The sequence below is a fragment of the Vombatus ursinus genome, unplaced genomic scaffold (assembly GCF_900497805.2).
Source record: "Vombatus ursinus unplaced genomic scaffold, bare-nosed wombat genome assembly UNPS02014774.1, whole genome shotgun sequence".
Taxonomy (NCBI): domain Eukaryota; kingdom Metazoa; phylum Chordata; class Mammalia; order Diprotodontia; family Vombatidae; genus Vombatus; species Vombatus ursinus.
The window spans coordinates 16,506,817-16,526,290 of NW_020954552.1; the positions used below are offsets into that span (position 1 = coordinate 16,506,817).

The following is a 19,474-nucleotide window of genomic DNA, read 5'->3' on the forward strand; positions in this document are numbered from 1 at the left end:
TTTGGTGCTCCTCCCCTGCTGACATTGGGCTCTAGCCCAGTGAGTCAGAACCTGTCAAACTCACAAGTCTGGAACCGCCGATCTTAGGTTAGATACTTGTTCATCTAAAAACAGGAAAGAACAAATACAAAACCAGCAGCCCAAACCCACTGTTAGATTTGCTGGGCAGGATATGTGCTTTAGATGTCATATTCTTAAAACTACATTGAAACCAGTGTAAGAATTAGGATAAGCCATCCTTCCTCCATTCCTTATCTGAGTTGGCTTAAAAACAGATCTTAACATAATTTATAGCCAAGAAGAAATGGAAAGACTGAAGGGGCCAGTCTCTCTCCTTTTATATATCCACTGAGTCATCAGATCTCTCAGCTCCGAAGCCAATAAGGGGATCCTTCACCATCTCAAAGTAAAAGCCCTTTAGCTTTGAGTCATGCATGGCTAAAAGCAGGTCCTAAAGCTTCCATGTGGTCAACCAGAAGCAGGAGTGGGAACTCTGAGCATATTCCATGGGATAGCTTCCATAAACCAATTCAACCTTGGGGAAAGGAAGGAAGGAAGGAAGGAAAGAAAGAAAGAAAAGTAGCAAGTATGGAAAGTATGATAGCTATCTTCAGACATCTGTAGGGTTGTCATATAAAAGGGGAATTAGTCTTCTTTGCATCAAGTTCAGATGCCCCCCAGGGTAGAGGCAAAAGGTGGAAGTTTCAGAGAAAGGTTTTAATTCAGCTTAACATTTTGGGGATGCCAATACAAGAATGAAACAGTTTACTCCCTCAAGGGGCTTACCTTCTATTGGAAGGATACAACATATACACAGTAAATTAATTCTACACAGCAAAGTAATTCTAAGAGGGAGAAGGGAATAATAATGGTGAAAGGACAGGAAAGGCTTTGTTTCAGAGGTGACACTTGACCTGTCCTTTGAAGAAAGCTCGGGATTTGCCTAGGTGAAGAGGAGAAAGAATACATTCCAGGCATCCAGAATGAGAATGGAACAAGAAGCAAGTGGATCGGCTCTTGGATTGATGACTTTTTGAAGCACAGTTTTGGTAGCATGGTGAAAATGGAAGCCAAATTGCAAGACATTGAGGAGACAGTAAGTAATGAGAAAGTGAAGCATAACTTTTTTCAAGTAGTTTGTCAGAAAAGGGGAAGGAGAGAGTTGGTAAAGCAGCTGAATGGGAGGAGGATCAAAGAAAGGCATTTTTAGATTTGAGGTGCCCAACCATGTTTGTAGACATTTCAGTGGAGAGGGAGAAATTGGAGATACATGAGGTAGGAAAGAAGGATGACTGTTGGAACAACTTCTTGAATGAGGCAAAAGGTATGTGTTTGATCAGTGGTGTACAGCAAACAGTTCTTGGGAACTGGATGGAACTGGAAGGAACAATAATCTGAAAATTGGAGGGAAAGTCAGAGAGGGTCAGAGCAGAGTTGGGAAAAGTTAGATGCCTTGGATAGATCTCTAGAATAAATGCTTGTTGAATTGAATTCAATTCAGACATAGCCAGTTTGAGGGAACAGTGAAGTGAACTAGTAAAGTAGATTAGATTAGACAGGTAAGAGAGGTCCATAGTAGCTATCAAGAAAAAAATGTTTTGACTCAGTTAAACTAGACTTAAGAGCACCTAAAGATTAGGTGAAGTCAGTAAGCCTATGTTTGGTCTCAAGAAGATTGTGAAGATTTGTTGACAAGGTCATACCACCCTGCATCTTCAGATTATAGAGATTCTTCCGTCTGCCAAGACTCTACAGAGACTGCTAAGAGTAGAGAGAGCTAGAGCTCCTAAGAAATACAGATTCCCATGGAGAGTGAGGAAGGAGAAGAAAGGGAGAAAAGAAAAAAGTGGCGGGGAGGGGGAAGAGAATGAGAGTATATTAAATTTCCTTTAGATCTACTTCTTATTTTATTTCTCTATTGTTGTTGTTGTTGGTGAGGTAACTGGGGTTAAGTGACTTGGCCAGAGTCACACAGCTGATGAGTGTTATATGTCTGAGGGCAGATTTGAACGCAGGTCCTCCTGACTCCTGGGCCAGTGTGCTATCCACTGTGCCACCTAGCTGCCCCCTACTTCCTTCTTTTCAAAAGACATATCTGTTTTCCTTCATGCTATGGACGTGTGGAACTGTGCTTAGAATTTCATGACTGATACAGATAATTTTTTATATTAAAGACCTAGTTTTTAATTGAAAAATAGGATTGTGGGGGGGCGGAGCCAAGATGGTGGAGGGAAAGCAGTGACTGTCTTGAGATCTCTCCCAAAGCCCTCCAAATACCTAAAAAAAATGGCTCTACACAAATTCTAAAGCAGCAGAACCCACAAAAAGACAGAGTGAAACAAATTTCCAGCCAAAGACAGCCTGGATGGTTGATCGAAAAGGTATATCGTGCCGGGCTGGGAGAGGAGCGCAGTTTGGCCTGGGCGCGCAGGCCACAGTGACCCTGCAGCAGGCCTAAGAGGACTGAATCGAGGGCAGCTGTGGCGGTTTCCAGACTTCTCAACCCCTGAATGCCAAAGACAATTTAGAAGGTCAGTGGGAAAAGTCTGTGACTGCGGTGAGAGAAGAGCTAGGTCTCAGCTGCAAGTCTCAAGCGCGGCCAGGGCCGCGGCTGTTTCATGAGCTTCAGGCCCACAGATTGAGGGGGAATCGAGTGGCTGATCAGAGGGGGGATTGCAGGGATCTCTTTGCCAGTGCTGAGGCAGGAATCTCTTGCTTTGCCTGTGCTTGGATCTGGGTCACAGTTCTGAGGGGCAGTCCTGGGGGGAGGAGGAGTGCTGGCGTGGTGTAGCTTGTTGTGGCTGTGGAGAGGAAACACCTCGCCCCTTATCATACCACCTTGGAAGAACTGAAAATTTACAGGTCCCTAGAAGTACCTCTGAAAACAGCTGTACAAACCCCCGAAGCTTGGGACAGTACACTCTTCACATTGGAAGCAGACTTTTACCTTAACACAGAGTTTAAAACTCAAGTAATTGGCCAGGATCATGAGTAAGCAGCGTAAAAAGAGTCAGACTGTATTATCTTACTTTGGTGACAAAGAAGATCAAAACATACAACCAGAAGAAGACAACAAAGCCAAAGCTCCTACATCCAAAGCCTCCAAGAAAAATATGAATCAGTCCCAGGCCTTGGAAAGGCTCAAAAGGGATTTTGAGAAGCAAGTAAGAGAAGTAGAGGAAAAGCTGGGAAGAGAAATGAGAGTGATGCAGGAAAATCATGAAAAACAAATCAACAGCTTGCTAAAGGAGACCCAAAAAAATACTGAAGAAAATAACACCTTAAAAAATAGCCTAACCCAAATGGCAAAAGAGGTCCAAAAAGCCAATGAGGAGAAGAATGCCCTAAAAAGTAAAATTGGCCAAATGGAAAAGGAAGTCCAAAAACTTACTGAAGAAAATTCTTCCTTAAATATTAGAATAGAGCAATTGGAAGCTAGTGACTTGATGAGAAATCAAGACACTGTAAAACAAATCCAAAAGAATGAAAAATTAGAAAACAATGTGAAATATCTCATTGGAAAAACAACTGACCTGGAAAATAGATCCAGGAGAGAGAATTTTAAAATTATTGGACTATCTGAAAGCCATGATCAAAAAAAGAGCCTAGACATCATCTTTCAAGAAATGATCCAGGAAAACTGTCCTGATATTTTAGAACTAGAGGGCAAAATAGAAATTGAAAGAATCCACTGATCTCCTCCTGAAAGAGATCCCCAAGGGAAAACTCCTAGGAATATTGTAGCCAAATTCCAGAGTTCCCAGGTCAAGGAGCAAATATTACAAGCAGCCAGAAAGAAACAATTCAAGTATTGTGGAAACACAATCAGGATAACACAAGATTTAGCTGCTTCTACATTAAAGGACCGCAGGGCATGGAATATAATATTCTGGAGAGCAAAGGAGATAGGATTACAACCAAGAATCACCTACCCAGCAAAACTGAGTATAATTCTGCAGGGGAAAAAAATGGTCATTCAGTGAAATAGAGGATTTTCAAGCATTCCTGATGAGAAGACCAGAGTTGAATAGAAAATTTGATTTTCAAATACAAGACTCAAGTGGAACATGAAGAGGTAGAGATGAGAAAAGAGAAATTTCCTTCTCCTACTTACTGTACCTACTCCAGCCAAGAAGTTCAAAAGAGAAGATACACTGAAAAGAAAAAAAAAAGTGCCAGCAGGTTCACAACTCACTTTTTTAGCCTACAGAGAGCGTGGCACCTCCAGCAAAAGAACCTGGCCTCCTGAAATTTAATCAATCGTTAGGAAGCAACTATAATCTTCACAATCCCATCAGTAAAGTGCCAATGTGCTTACCTTCACTGAAGGTGCCTCTCTGACAGAAATCCTCACCCTCTACTCTCATTAAATTGATGGGAGCAGAAGAGGAGAACTTATCTGCATAAAACAAATGGCATGAGACACCATTGGTAATACTGATGCATTTGGATCATGAATTACTTCCACTTCAGGAACTAGAACCAATGTCAAAGCCTGGGTGGCTGTGAAGCAATCAGAGAACATATGTCCTGAATAACTTCCCACTAGATTGGTTTATAAACACCAATCTACTTGATAGAGTGACTGAGTGACTAAAGCTCTATATGGGCTTTGAAATCACAGATTAGATAGAGAGACATGCATGATCACAAACCCCAGATATGGCCACTAGTTAATGCAGCAAGATTCAGGAAACAGATGTAGAACAAAGCGTTCATTGCTATCTGTAAAGTATTGAAAGTCCTAGAGAAAGGCTTCCTGCTTGTTGGGCACGTCCTCTATGGAGGTTATACCAATAAGTATAAACAAGAATGACCTAGACAAGATGACATAGATGGTTTATGATCAGCACTGATGGAGGGAGTGCCAATTCCATTGAGACCATGTATGCACTGAAGTACAGAAATTCAAGAAAACTGAAGGACCTCAGACAGGACTGTTAACTCAGGCTCCCAAAAGGGACTTGTATTTCAATGGTGAAGAATAAATGAATAAATGATCATTTCTTAAGCAAAAAAAAAAAAAAAAACAAACATTAAATCCCAAAAGAAAAAAAAGAAAAAAGAAAAATAGGATTGTGACACTTAAACAACAAATCTCCCATTGTATTTAACACATAACTTATAAAAGTCCATTTATAGTGTAGTTGAAAGATATCATATCTAAAGTTTGCAAGGAGTCAAAGACCTACTTGAAAAGGAAAACAATATATTTGGGGAAATATGAGCCCCAAAATACAATTGTCTATTGCTGCAGTCTATGAAAGCAGTGATTTTAATAACCAGATGAGATTTAATGTCTGGCAACATTAGGTGGCATGATGGTATAGTGGATAGAATGTTGGAGTTAGGAAGACTTGTTTTTGAATTCAGCCTTGAAATTTACTTGCTGTGTGATCCATGGCAAGTCACTTGACCTTTCTCAGACTCTGTTTCCTCATTTGTGAAATGAAGATAATAAAACCTGTAACATTTACCACACAGTTATAAGAGTCACATGAGATAATATCAATGAAATTTTTTGCAAAGCTAAAGCATCATATAAATGTGAGTAGTTGTTTATTTTGGTAGTCCTGCTTTCTATATTATGGCCATACCCAAGTGCCGCACTAATACCCAAAGTAAGAATTGCATTTGTCTCACTGATTATACTACATTAGAATTCACTGAAATAGACTATATATACCCATTTTTACTGAATTTCAAACCCTTAAGGGCATTACACTGCTGACCTAAAAGTTTTAGTAAAGTTTCCTCTAGGAATGATATTTACTATCTCTATAATTATAATTGAAATTAAATGCAAGATTGAAGGTGATTATATAAATAAAATACTAATAGATTTTTCTGTGGTAACCTAGCTTCATAGATTCATAGAATATGAGGACTAGAAGCGATTGACTAGGTCACGTCTAAGGTTACTTAGAACTCTCACAATTTAAATCTAAAGATTGCGTGAACATCAAGTCCAGCCACCTCATTTTACAGATAAGGAAACTGAGACAAAGAAATTACTTTGCCTAGGTTACATGACTAGGATCATAACTAGTAGTGTTAGAGTAGTTGTTTCTTAAGGTTCGATGTTGGGAAAATAGACTGATAAATCTTCACAGTTAAACTAGAGACTACATGAGAGACTTCATTTTCTTAAGTTTTGTTAAAAAAACCATTGAGTTCTATGGAAAGGGAATAAACATTTATATAGGGCCTGATATGTGCTAGGCACTCTACTAAGCACTTTGCAGAGATTACCTCATTTGATTCTTATAACAACCATGCAAAGTAGGTGCTGTTATTAACCTTATTTTACATTTAAGGAGTGTGAGGCAGACTTAAGTGACTTGACCAGAATCATACAGCTAGTAAGTTTCTGAGTTAGAATTTGAACTCAGATCTTTCTGCCTCATTCAAAGAACTAGTTTGACTTATTTTGGAAAAATGGAAGTTGAAGAATTGAGGGAAAATGTAATTCTCATTTCCTAGGCATTTTAACTTTTCAAATGGAAATTATCAAAATTTCAGTTTTTACAAGAGTCTGAGACTGGATTTGATTTCAGGTCTTCTTGACTCCAAACCCAGTGCTCTATCCACCACTGCTGTACTTAGCTGCCCCTCCCCATGGGATGAGAATCTGAACAAGAAAAATATATCTACCCCACAAATATACAGTTTTTACGTAAGAGGTCTAACATGAGTATGTATCTGTTTGTATACACCCATTATCAAGTACAATACAATGTAATGAATTAGAATTGAAAGGAAAACAAGCTTTAATGATGAACATCAGGGGAAAAAAATCTGACAATGAAATGCATTATATTGTGAAATTATCTTCAAAAGGAAATGGTGAAGTCCCATTGCTTGTCATTTAACAATGCGCCCAAGAATATACATATTATAGTATTAGAAGCAATACTGCATTGGCAGCAGAGGAACAAGATGAACTAATAGGTCTTTCCAAATCTAACTTTTATTAGTCAAGTTGATTTCAGTCTTAATGTAGAACAGAATCTGTTTTTTGTTGCTCATGCAAGTACCCTCTTTCTTTAAATTAATGTGGTTCTCATTTATTCAGGAAGTGTCTAATGGCATTTAGGGGGAGGGGGAACTCATTAGCTTCCTTCCTGAGTAATGCAGTTTTTATTTCCTGTTGTAACTGTGGCTTCAGCCAAAACCAACATTTTTAAAAAGAAAGAAAAGAAAAAAGATTGAGATGTTTATCTTTATGCACATTTAGTTCATTTGAACTGTAATCCATAAGAAAATATTAAATGATATTTTACTAAATCAGTCAAAACAAAGGACCTTGCCATTGTTATCCCATTCTGTTCCTAAATTTTCATCCTCAAGATATCTAGCTTATATTTCTGTGTTTTACAGAAATGTTCAACACTTAGTCACTCAAATGCACCAGTTTTTCCCCCCACAAATCTTTTTTTAAATTTGTATTTCAATACTTGCAGCTTAATTTATAAGTAAATTGTTATCATATATACCCTTCCTCCATCTCTCTAATGGTTCTATAGCCCAATCTAGACTTTACCATAACTCTAAGATCATCATTCTTTAAAATGTGGAGAGAGGCCTGTCTGAATGACTTTGGGTGCCACTTTAAAATGTTAATCCGTTGTGTTAATTATATCTGCCTGAGTTTGGGTGTGGGGTGGGGAACAACCTCTGTATTAGGTGTGCTAAAGTTGGGGTTCACATCCACAGATAGATTTCAGGGGGTCAATGAATGTCAGGGAAAAATTACATCTTTATTTTCATTAACCTCTGACTGAAACTTAATATTTCCTTCGATTATGAATATAGACCACAAATGGCAATATATGAGCTATACCTATGACTTTGTCACCAACAGAGATCTCAAATATTTTCATATAATATCACAGTTGTTGAAGAGATTTAAAAATATTATTTATATTCATCGCTACTTCAAAATTACTGTAGTTATTAGTTCCTTCAACTTGCCTATATTTTAAAGTTATCGTCTTGTTATCTAATGCACTAATAAAGAAGTATACACATTATTCTGTCACAAATTGTTTTTTAATTACCTTGTTAACTGCATTGGCACCTTTGAAATCTTGTGTATTTTATTTTAGGCATTTAAAAAAAACATCCTCCTGAGAATAGGTTTCCCCAGACTGTCGCAGGGACCCATCAACACAAAAAATGGTTTAAGACCCCTGTACTATATGTTGTTATATGAACTTTTGCAGGGAGAGGAGGAGGCATCTGTTCTTGTGATTTCATTGATGAGGGAAACTCCCTCCACTGATGCAAATGTGAAATTAATCTGTAACTCTAGTCTCTGAGAGTTGTATGGGGCACAAGGTGGTTCAGTGACTTCGCCGTGGTCATACATTTAAGATGTGTCAGAGGCAGGCCTTGAACCCAGAAACTGAAGTCATTTATCAATCTTCATCTTTTGCAACCTGTTTGCTGCATTGGACACTGTTGACCACTCTCTTCTCCTGGATAAAAGTCTCTCCCTTTGGCTTTGACAACATCACTCTCTCTTGGTTTTCTGTCTCCTTTTCTGCTTCACAATCCTGATCACACACCATAAAAGTATGGGTGTTATCCATTGTTTTGTCCTAGGTTTCCAGATCTTCTTTCTATATTCTCTCTTGGTGACATCAGCTTTCATGAATTTAATCTCTCCGCCAATGACTCCTAGATCTAAATATTCAGCCCCATTCTTCCCAACCTTCAATCCTACTTCACCAATTGCCTATAGGCCATTTCAAACTGGATCTCCCCAAGGCATCTTAGACTCAACATGTCCAAAACAATTAGCTCAGACCCTCTTCTCCTCTAGCCAAATTATTGCAGTGGTTTCCTAATTGGGCTCCCTGGCTTGGGTCTCTTTCCACTTTAGAGTATCCTTCACACCGTTATCTAGATGATTTTCCTTAAATGCAGATTTGACCATATGCCTCACTTCCCTGTTCACTAGACTCCACTGGATTTCTAGTACCTCTAAAATAAAGTACCAGCTCCTCTACTTAGCTTTCAAAACCCTTCACAACACTGTCCTAACCTGTCTGTCTAGCTTCATAATCCATTACTCTCTCCACTTTCATTCTATGATCCAGCCATCTGCCGCCTTCTCCTATCACAGGGAACACAACTCCCCCATCTCCTGTGTCTTCACCTCTGCATTTGTGCCTTGGCACTGCCTGGAATGCACTTCCTCCTCACCTCTGCCTGATAGAATCCCTCTCTTCCTTCAAGGCAGAACTCAGTGGTCCTCTTACCTGCCAGTGTCCTCCCTCCCAAACCTAACTTGCATTTAATTGCTTTTTATTCATTTGCATTTATTCTCTTCATATTTTTACATACTTATATATGCCATTGTTGTCTCTTCCATTCACATTAAGCTCCTTGTGAATAGAAATTACTTCATTTTTTGTATTTTTATCTCCAGTCCTAGCAGTTCCTGGGAAGATAGTAGGTGCTTTAGTAAATACATGTTGATTGATTCCTGACTTCCAAGATCATATGTCCATTGTGCCATGCTGTCTTTCTGCTAAGTGAATTATTCTGACAAAATTCTTTAACAGTTTTATCATGTTCTGTCCTACACAGAAGAAAAGAAGGGCTGTAGGAGGCAGCATGGTATAATGGGAGCAGCATTATACTCAGAATCAGAAGACCTGGGTTAAAAATCTGTCTCTGCCACTAATTAGTAGTCAGTCACATAATCTTTCTGATCTAAATTTCTTCATCTGTAAATTTAGTGTGCTAGACTATAAAATCTCAAAATTCTTCTCAACTCCAGCATGTTTGAGGGTTGTTTTTCGTTTTAAAATTAACTTTCTTTTGAGAGCAACTCATACTTAGAATTAATCTCTAAGCAGCATTTGTAGGAAATTAACACCAGTGTATTTTAGATTAAATAAAGCAATGTTAAATTATTTAAAAGGTAATTACAAAGGCTAGGGTCATGATGATAGTGAAAGCAATATGTGCTAAAGTACACAGTTCTCCAAGATACTTTTTGTGATTGTTAACACCCATGTGAAGGCTATAGATACAATATTGTCTCCAGTATCTAATAGCTGGAAAATCCAAATCACTTAGAGTTTAAGTGACTCACCCAAGGCCACCCAGAAATGGGTGGCAGAGACAGAATGAACATTCCTAACTCCTAGTACTGTACCCAGCAGTCATGCTGCCTCATTAGCAGCATCATTTCTTGAACCCCTGCCGGGCTCATGGCACTCCTCTCCGCAGTTGTCTCCTCCCTCAGAGGCTTTGACCTATTTTTAATGGTGCCTTTTCAGGTGAAGTGATATTATTGCATGCTGAGTTTCATACATTGCTATGTAAAATGGATAAAGGGGAATTTATAAACAGTGAACTTAACTTGGCATTCTCGTTCCCTTTAATGACTTATACTCACCACTATTTAAGCTACAGGTTAGCTGGAAAATTAAACTCTCTTTCTAAATTCTGTATTGTAGTTTCATTTGAGCTCCCCCCCCCCCAACATTATTTATGCTATGTAAATCATGAGATTTTTTTTGCTGTGTAAATCTCAATTTTCTTCAGAGAGTGTCTGATTATAATTAAATATTTGGCTATTCTGCTTGTTGAATATAGATACTTGTACTAAATCAATACTGTGTGAAGCCAGCTGTGTCACGTGAATTTGGCACCAGAATAGAATTTGCTAAAGACACTTAGAAAGCCCTCCTTTGCTTATGTGTATAGCTGCAAAAGAATTACGATACAAATGCTCTCACTATATGAACATTAGCCAGTTAATGCTAACATTCTTAGCTTAATGCTACAAAACAAAAATAAACCTGTAGGGGTTTTCTGTTTGTTTGTTTTGCCCAAATGGGAACACTTGTTTTTAAGTTGTAAGAGATTGCTTCTATTTATAATAGAAATAGCTGGTAAAATGTGCAACATTTAGAATGTTTGTTAATATACTAGCTATTTTTTTCTTAAAATTTCCTAGTATGATTACTAAAATTTCACTGAAATGCATAGCTTACCTCAGTATTACAAGTGTGATAATGATAATGACATTGATATGTTTATTTCCTGTTATTGACTTTTTAGACTTTCATGTTAAGTATGAACAAAACTATAGAACAAGAACTGCTGAAGAACAGTACTTTGGGGACATAAACTATGAATTTTGAAGTTGAGCAATAATTATAAAAATTTTAGTTGAATTTTTGTATCAGTTTTTAAAGGGAAACATAAAATACAGCAATATTGTTGACTCATTCATTCCTATAAGTAAAAGCCAAATAAACTGCTTTTAAACTTTAAGCAGGATTTAAAATTGAAAGGTTCATTGTGAGAAATACATTCCCATTTCCTGAAATTAAAAATGCCCTCAATAAATAATGGAGAATTGAAATTGCCCTTGTGAAATATTTGTTCAAACCTTCATTTTAGGAACAAGGCTACTTCAAGTATGATAAAACTTCATAGACTGAGAGCTACTTAAATCAGCCTTTAAGTTACTAAAGGTTCTTAAATACTATTTTGTGTAATAAGGGACTAGAAATTAATACTTTAAATGCTCCAGATGGAATGCTATTAAGTAGAAAACTGAAATCAATTATCCTAGATATAGGCTAAAGGATATAAGAGTTAAGACAGAAAAATTTATAGTCATGAGGCTTTACTAGTGAATGCCTGAAAGAATATTTAGTTCGCCTTCCCTGGTTACTAAAATCAAATATATTGTATGATAAGCTGCTGTAGAAAAGACCAAGAGAGGGATTATTTAATTGTTATTTCAAATGAGATATTTGTAAAGCGCTTATCATAATATCTAGTACATAGCAGGTGCTTAATAAGTGCTTTTTTTCTCCCTGTTTCAGTATTTAAATAAAATTTGTCAGTGAAATTGAGTTAATTATAAAGCTAACTTGGGTTTCTCTTCTTTTTAGTAGCCATGTCACAAAATCTGAATTCTATCCTTTGGGATCACAGAACTATTTTTAAAAATTGTCTTCTAAATATTTCCTGAAATGAAAAGAACATAAACAGGTCATGTCATAAGATTTGAAGTTCATCTAGATCATCTAGTCCATCTCTCTTCAAGTGAGTAGTGCAGGCCTAGAACCCATCTATCTGTAAATCTTTTTCTGTGGCATCTATACTTCTTTCCTCTCTCCTTGGACTAGCTCACTCACTCCAACCTGCCCTTTCTCTGTCACATGGGGTTATAGATCCTGAACTTTCCATTTATTCAAAATCTTGTGTAAGCTTTAGAGACCTCTTCTACCAGGAAAAGCTGCTTCTCTTTTACTCTGGAGCATCATAGCAGTAACAAATTCTTTTAGTATTCAGACACCCTCGGCAGGGTGCTGATAAAGTATTATGCTCTTTCAAGGCAAGCAGTTGTTTAAGCTTAAAAGAAGCTTAAGTTCTCTTAAGCAAGAAAACTGCTACGTTCTCCCAGATCTGCTTTGGAACTATGATGAGAGTTTTACCTCTCAAGCTGTAGATAGCAGTAGGGCCATATAGCCTTTCCCCAGGCAACTCTTCAAATAGCAGCCAATTTTGTTATATCCGGTTGGCTCTCAGGAAAGCTACACCTCTTCTCCCAGCAAAGTAGAGGTAATGCTGTCATTCCCCCTTTGTTTCTCCCTCTTGAACCAGATGGGGCAGCAAAGGGCAACACTGGGAATCCCTGAAAGGTTTCCCTTTCAGTCTTTAGATGGTGCTCAAAGGCCTTTCTCCAGCCAGTTAGCTCTTAGCAAAGCAATGTATCTTTTCCACTAGGCATAATTCCCAGCAAAACAACCACAGAGTCTGCCTGTTAACTTGAGTTAATTCCTATGTTCAGTCTTCTTTAAGCAACATCTTTTATTACTTCCTTATGTCCCCAAAGTCTCCTGCTTCTTCTGTCTTTAGTTGGTCATCTTCTATCCCTTCTGTCTTTTATTTCTGGGCACCTAATGCCTCAAATCAGGGCCTTCTCATAAGCAGTGACCTATTTCTGATTTAAGATGTGAAACTCAAAAGATCCACCTTTCCACAAGCTGTGACCCCAGCAATCCTTGTATGATCCTCCTACGGTCCCCAAACAGGTTGGTTGGTTTGTTTGTTTTTTTTTTTAATTTCTAATTTATCAGCTATATCTTTCAAAACTCTAAGAACAATCACATGCAAATGATCTGATGGACCACAATGCCCTGTGGCCATCATTACCTCAGTCTGTACTTCGCCTTCAAACAGCTCCTCCCAGGACATTTATCTGAGGGACAAATAAAACAGGCTGTCTCTTCAACATTTTATCTGAGAAGCTGTGTTTCTTCTGTAGTGGATTTTATCAGTTTTTATTTTAAAAATATTCATTTTCTGCCCCTTTCAGCAACTGGATCAATCACATACAAAAGGGGCAGTACCTTACACAGAGAAGGATAAGTAGCCAGAGAGGTTAAGTTTTACCCAAGATCATACAGTCAGGCAATTTGCCAGGTGCTGGGGTGAATATGAGAAAGTATTATCCTAAGAATTTAGTTGGGAAGCAAGACCTCTTGCAGGTTATTTAACATTAAATTTAAATAAAAATACAGGAATTAAGTCACACTATCAATCAACAGTATATTAATGAAGAGACTATTCCAATGATGAGCATTATTGTCAGAAACTGTTACCAAATGCGTAAATAACAGAAGCATGTTGATGCATTCCAATATCCTAGAAAAGGAGATTTACATCACTAAAATACCATTAAGTTCTAAATAAAATAATAGAAATTTAAGGTGGCATTGACTGGAATTCATTTATATAAAAGTGTGACCATTCAATTAATTTTCGAGTTTATGTGACTTGCATCAGATTCTTTAATCATTGATGAGTAAACAAAGAGCAAGAGAGTACTAATTACCTAAAATAAGAAGACAGTTAACAAAAAGTAGGGTAAAGGACAAAGAAAGAAAATCTCTAAGGTGTAGGACTAACTTTACTAGCTCTATCCTTTTGGCTAGATTACATCTAACCTTCATTTATTCAGAGAAACCTAGCAGTTATGAACATAGCTATTTTCAGTGTATGTGAGTAGAAATAAATTTGACAAATTGAGTAATATGTGAACATAAAAATTGAGAGATTCCTTCCAATCATGTCAGTACCCTCAGTCATACCTAATTAACTGTTAGGATTTTAAAATATTCTTTGATGTTTAAAAAACATATAGACTGTTAGAAAGGTAATGTTCAAATATATTAGAAATTGCTCAATAAATATTTCCAGAAAATGTATAATTCAAGATAGCAAACAATCCGCATTTTATTTATCTTATACTTCCTCAAAGCCATTCAGCTGAGATCATAACTTTGGAAGTAGCTTTGACTCTGCACTTCTTTGTTCTGTATTTGCAATCAGTTACCAAGTCTCATCAACTCTATAATGACTTCCGATATAAATCCCCTACTTTTGTTCCAAAATAAACATCTTAGTTCAGACACTCATCTCTTCTTTAGTAGTGTATGGGTGACGTTCCAGTCTCACTCTAGTTAATCATGGAAGACCCACAGACAGATCAATTGGTCAATCAGTCAAAAGTATAAATTAGGTGCAGAATAAGTTCTTAATTAATTTGAGAAGACTAAAGTGCTTAAATCATTGGATAAAGACTGATGGTAACACACAAGAAATATCTTGTGATTGGCAAAAAGAATCAGATATACTTTGGGGCTACATGTTTTTAGAAGCAAACTAGTCTAGAACTCATTATTCAAATAGTGTCAAGCCTTCCTGGGAGTCCTGGAGAAGATAAAAACATCTTTCTATTCCCTTCTGTCCCTTTGCTTTATTCCTTTCCTTTTCCCTTCCCCTTCCCCTTCTCTCTCTATCCCTCCCTTTCTGTCTCTTTCTCTCTCTCTCTCTCTCTCTCTCTCTCTCTCTCTCTTTCAAGTCTTGTGCTCTCTCTCTCTATTTCCTTCTTTCCTTCTCTTCTCCCTTCTCTCACTTGACAAGGGGATCATCTCACAAAATGTGAAAACTCAGAAGATCTGGAATTCTCATTAGTAGGGGTAACGTTATCCCCATAGCAGTAGTGACTTATGGCAATATCTGCATCAGGAGCTGAGAGACCTGGGAAGATAAATTAGATGCCCTGAGAAGAGGCAGTTTCAAGGACCAATAACCCCTTGGGGCAGAAAGAAGTGCAGGCTATGAGCTCTAGAAAGGTACCAATCCTAGGAGTCCAATAGAGAGGTACCTTTATAAGATACTTCATGAAGACTCTGCAAAGGTAGAATATGATTCCCAGAGACCAGGAGCTGTGCATTCTCTCCTCTGTCACATGTGCTATTGGCTTATGTGCCTCACTCCCTTTGTGTTTTAAATTTGAGCCCATTTTCCTTAGGGACATATTGTGTAAAGGGGGAAAACACCCCTAGTTTGAAGGGCTTGTTTTTGTAACATTTTCTTGTGAAACCTATTTAGTACATCTCCTGGGTGAGGAAACTTCACCCTACAAATGCAGGTCATCATTTTCTCTGCAACTTATAGTCTTAGAAAACTTACATGCCTAAGATCACCTAGCCTATATAGGTCAAGCACAGGAACTGAATCCAGGTCTTCCTTGATTCGAGGTTGATTGTTTATCCACTAGGCCATGCTACCTTAAAATACTCTTGAAAGGGCTTTGCCTAGTAAATACCTTCTCTAAAAGGTAATTAAGCCTGACTGATAAACAATAGGAGGCTGGGGGGGGGGGGGGGTAATGAATGACAGTGCTACTAGGAAACTCCCAGCAACCCTCAGGGTTACCCCTAGAACCTGAACAGTTTAGTTGTAATCACCCTTTGAGGACTCAGTCTGACAGTTTGAGTAAGAATTGATGAGATAGCCCTGGAGAGAGAGTGCTATACTAGACTTTTGCAATAGCTTATTAGCTGTTCTTCCTGGCTCTTCTTTCAATCCATCCTTCACACACCATTGCTTGGTTAATCTTTCTAATGTATTGTTGATCATGTCTCTCCACTCACAAACCTTCAGTGGCTCTCCATTGCCTACCAAATGAAATATAAACTTTATTCTGGCATTCAGGACTCTTCAAAGTCTAATTTCCATATGCCTCTTCAACTTTATCTCCTATCACTTCTCTTTACCTAGTCTGTGTTATAGCCAAACTGGACTACTCTCTGTCAATCATTCTTAGCCTATTCTATCCCATTTATCTGACTTTCACTATGCCTAGAATGGAATTCATGCCTTCCTTCCTGTTGCCATCTCAATCTGTTGAGATAACCTTGTTTCTCTGAGGGGTAGACATATGAAAGGTGTATCACTCCATCACCACCTCAACCACAGCTTCCCCCTGAGACCTCAGTGAAGTTAGCCCAGGGTCTTTCAACCAAAAGTCACTCTAAGGAAACTAAAGAAGATGCATTAGCACGTGCTTTGCCGCTGCATCTCAAGGACCACTAGACCTTTCCATTTGACTTGCAGCTGTCATGCCACGTATGTATTTTCTCTCCCTATTAGATTTCAAATTCTTAAAGTCAGGTATGGTTTTGCTTTTCTGTTTGTATCCCTAGCCCTTACAAGCATGGTGCTTTGCACACAGTAAGCCTTTAATATTTTTCATTCATTCCTTATTCCTTAATACCCAACTAAGATACTCCCTACTTCATGAACTGATTCATGAACTCCCCACCATTTATTTAAAAGCTATCTCTCCAAAATTAAATTTATCACTAATGCTTTGCCTAGACATTTCCTTTGCATTTATCTCATGCTCCCTTGTACAAATATATGTTCGGGTGAGAGATGAGGAGGGCTCAAAATGGGGTTCATCTTGAGATTTCCTGTAATTCTCTTCCCTCTTCCTTCTCACTATTACAGATTTCACTCTATTCTATAACCTTCCTTACCCACATCCCCTTCCTCTGGTACTTGTTTTTCTTCATGGATAGGTTTTAGCACCTATCCCAGGCAAGGAAGGATCTTGGTAGTGGGACTTGTAGTGGAGGACTGAGGAGAGGAAGATGAATCCTGAGGCCAAGGGCTTCCCTCAATACTGCCTTCCCAATACTCTATTCTCCCATCTAGTAAAAACTTTTACCATGTCCCTTTCAGAGACCCATTCTTCTGTCCCTTAACTCAGAGTTCCTCAAATTTTTTAGGCAAACACTCAGAAGGATAAGAATGTGAGTGTTCCTTTGAAGAATTAGTTCTATGTACTCAAATATTTTAATTGCATTGAAATATCTTGCCATTTAGAGTTTCAGTGAAAAAAGAATTTGGGGAGCTTAGGAAGCAGCTTTTTGATACTATATCAGTTTTCCATTCTGGCTCACAATAAAACTTCTTATGTAAGAGGTAAAGGGTATGGAGACATTGTTGGCAATACCAGATTAGTAGTGTGTGGGGCTCAAGTCTTCACCTAGATACCACTAAAAAACAAAAAACATAAAACAAAAAAAAAAACAACTTTGCTACTGGACTGCTTGGCGGGCTGCTGATTCTTAACTTCTCACTTTTAAGTGCTGGTCACACTGTGCCAGAGGAAATTTTTATTAGGAGAAATCAAATTATATCATATATTGTAGAATGTTCCTTTTAAGTTCCTTAATATCAAAATCTTTTAATATTTTACAATGCCCTAAATGAAGACTCTATTCACATGAGTCATCATTACCACCACCCTATTCTGGATTCAGCATTTCAGATCTGGTCTTACTACCTTCTGGTTGCACTTCTAGAATGCTCTTCTCATCTACCCATCATGTTTAATACTGTTTCTTGGAGATACTTCCACTTCTAAACAACTAACATAATCAGATTTTTGGATAGCAACTTTTTTGGTGAGTTAGGGACTGCCTATACTATAATATAGAATTCCTGTAGGCTATTTTTACCTGAACTGATGTTCTCTCTTTCGGAGAAATAGGATGGTGAAGTTTTTTTTGCTGAAGCATTTCAGCAGGTGGGTTGCTAGACCATTCCCATCTTCTCTTTTTTCAGTGAAACAGTTTCAGCCTGGTAAGATATTTTAATAAGGCATGTTATGGAAGACATTTGATTTAGTCACAGTTGAAAGGGAAAGTAATGTTTGTGGTATAATAGCCATGCTGTAACCACTGTAACTAGTTACTTGACACATCTTTTTACCTGCATTGAAAACCAGCCTTAGCTAATAAACATGCTTAGCCCTATATTTTAGCTGTTTCTTGGCAGGAACTCAGTGGAAAAAAAAAAGAAGTTAGAGTAGAAAAATGAGATTGTTCACCAAAAATACTGAATCTGAAGAGAATCAGAACATCACAGAGACAATGAGAATATAAAGAGGAAAGAAGAGAGGAACCTGTAATTGTATTACCAGCATAATTAAAGCAGGTTCTGTATGGTAACCAAAATGAATAAAAATCATTTGTTCCAACAGTATCCGTGACAGTAAGTAGCTGATTGCATCGAGATACTTTTAGTCAGTTCATTCAGGGTCAGAAATATAATGTGTACTTTTTGCATACGGGAGGCACCTGAGGGGCAGAGGAAGGAAGACTGGGATTTTGATGCCTTTTATTCCTGTTTCAGTAATAATAGCTAGAATTTATATAACACAAAGCCCTTTACAGGTGTTAACATATTTGAGCCTCACAAAAACCTTATGAAGTAGGTGCTATTATTTTTAATCACCATTTTACAGATAAGGAAACTGAGGGGAAGAGTAGTTAAGTGATTTACCTAGGATCACAGAATTTGTAAGTTTCTAAGGCAGTATTTGATCTCGGGTCTTCCAGGCAACAAGCCCAATGATATAACCACTACGCCACATAGTTACCTTGAGACGAATGGTAGGGATGGGAAGGATATAGCCCGGGAGACAGTTACAGAAGTTTGGATGTTTTTTTTGTTTTTTTTTCCTGTGTTCTGAGACCTCTCCTCGGGCCTCTGTGTCGCACCCCTGGCTCAGAATCAGTCACTATGGCTTTCCAGATTGAGCTGGCTGTAGAGCCATAGCCACCGTGTCCATATCGCACTACGAATCACATTTATACCTTCTGAGACCTACGGTGGTCCTACCTCAGGGATTGGGAAATTACAAGGTAGAAGCAGTTCCTTATACGCTATTAATTGGTCTAAAAGGGATCTCGTTTCAGAAATAATCTGGTCCAGCCCCCTCATTTTACAGAGAGGCTTAGAAGGTAAGGAATGACTTGACCAGAGTTAAACATCTGGTGACCAGCGGCTCAGAGTCCAGACCAGCACCTCCCTCTATTTTGCTCTTCTTTCCTGCCGTTTCTTTACCTACAAAGCCTCCACTCCAGCTAAGGCCCTCATCACCTCTTTGCCCAAACTATTATAGAAGCCACTGAATTGGTCTCCCTGCTTCCAAAGACTCTACTCTTCAATAAGTCTTCCTGAAACAATCTTCTCAAGTCAGTCAGCACCAATTTATTAAATACTTACAATGCTCCAGGCACCATGCTAAGTGCTGGCAAGAAAGGTAAAAACAGTCCCTGATACATTTAGG

The 19,474-nt window shown here is 38.1% G+C and overlaps 1 protein-coding gene and 1 long non-coding RNA gene across 3 annotated transcripts in view; one reads left to right on the plus strand and one right to left on the minus strand.

Annotated features, from left to right (window-relative positions):
• SSBP2 (single stranded DNA binding protein 2) overlaps positions 1-19,474 on the plus strand; it is a 414,580-nt gene that overhangs the window by 227,676 nt on the left and 167,430 nt on the right. The window lies entirely within an intron of this gene.
• The window catches only part of LOC114044604, a 31,021-nt gene that overhangs the window by 5,592 nt on the left and 5,955 nt on the right, over positions 1-19,474 (minus strand). The window contains exon 2 of the long non-coding RNA XR_003569268.1: positions 17,859-17,979. This is a non-coding gene — a long non-coding RNA (uncharacterized LOC114044604). The remainder of the gene's footprint in view (positions 1-17,858; positions 17,980-19,474) is intronic.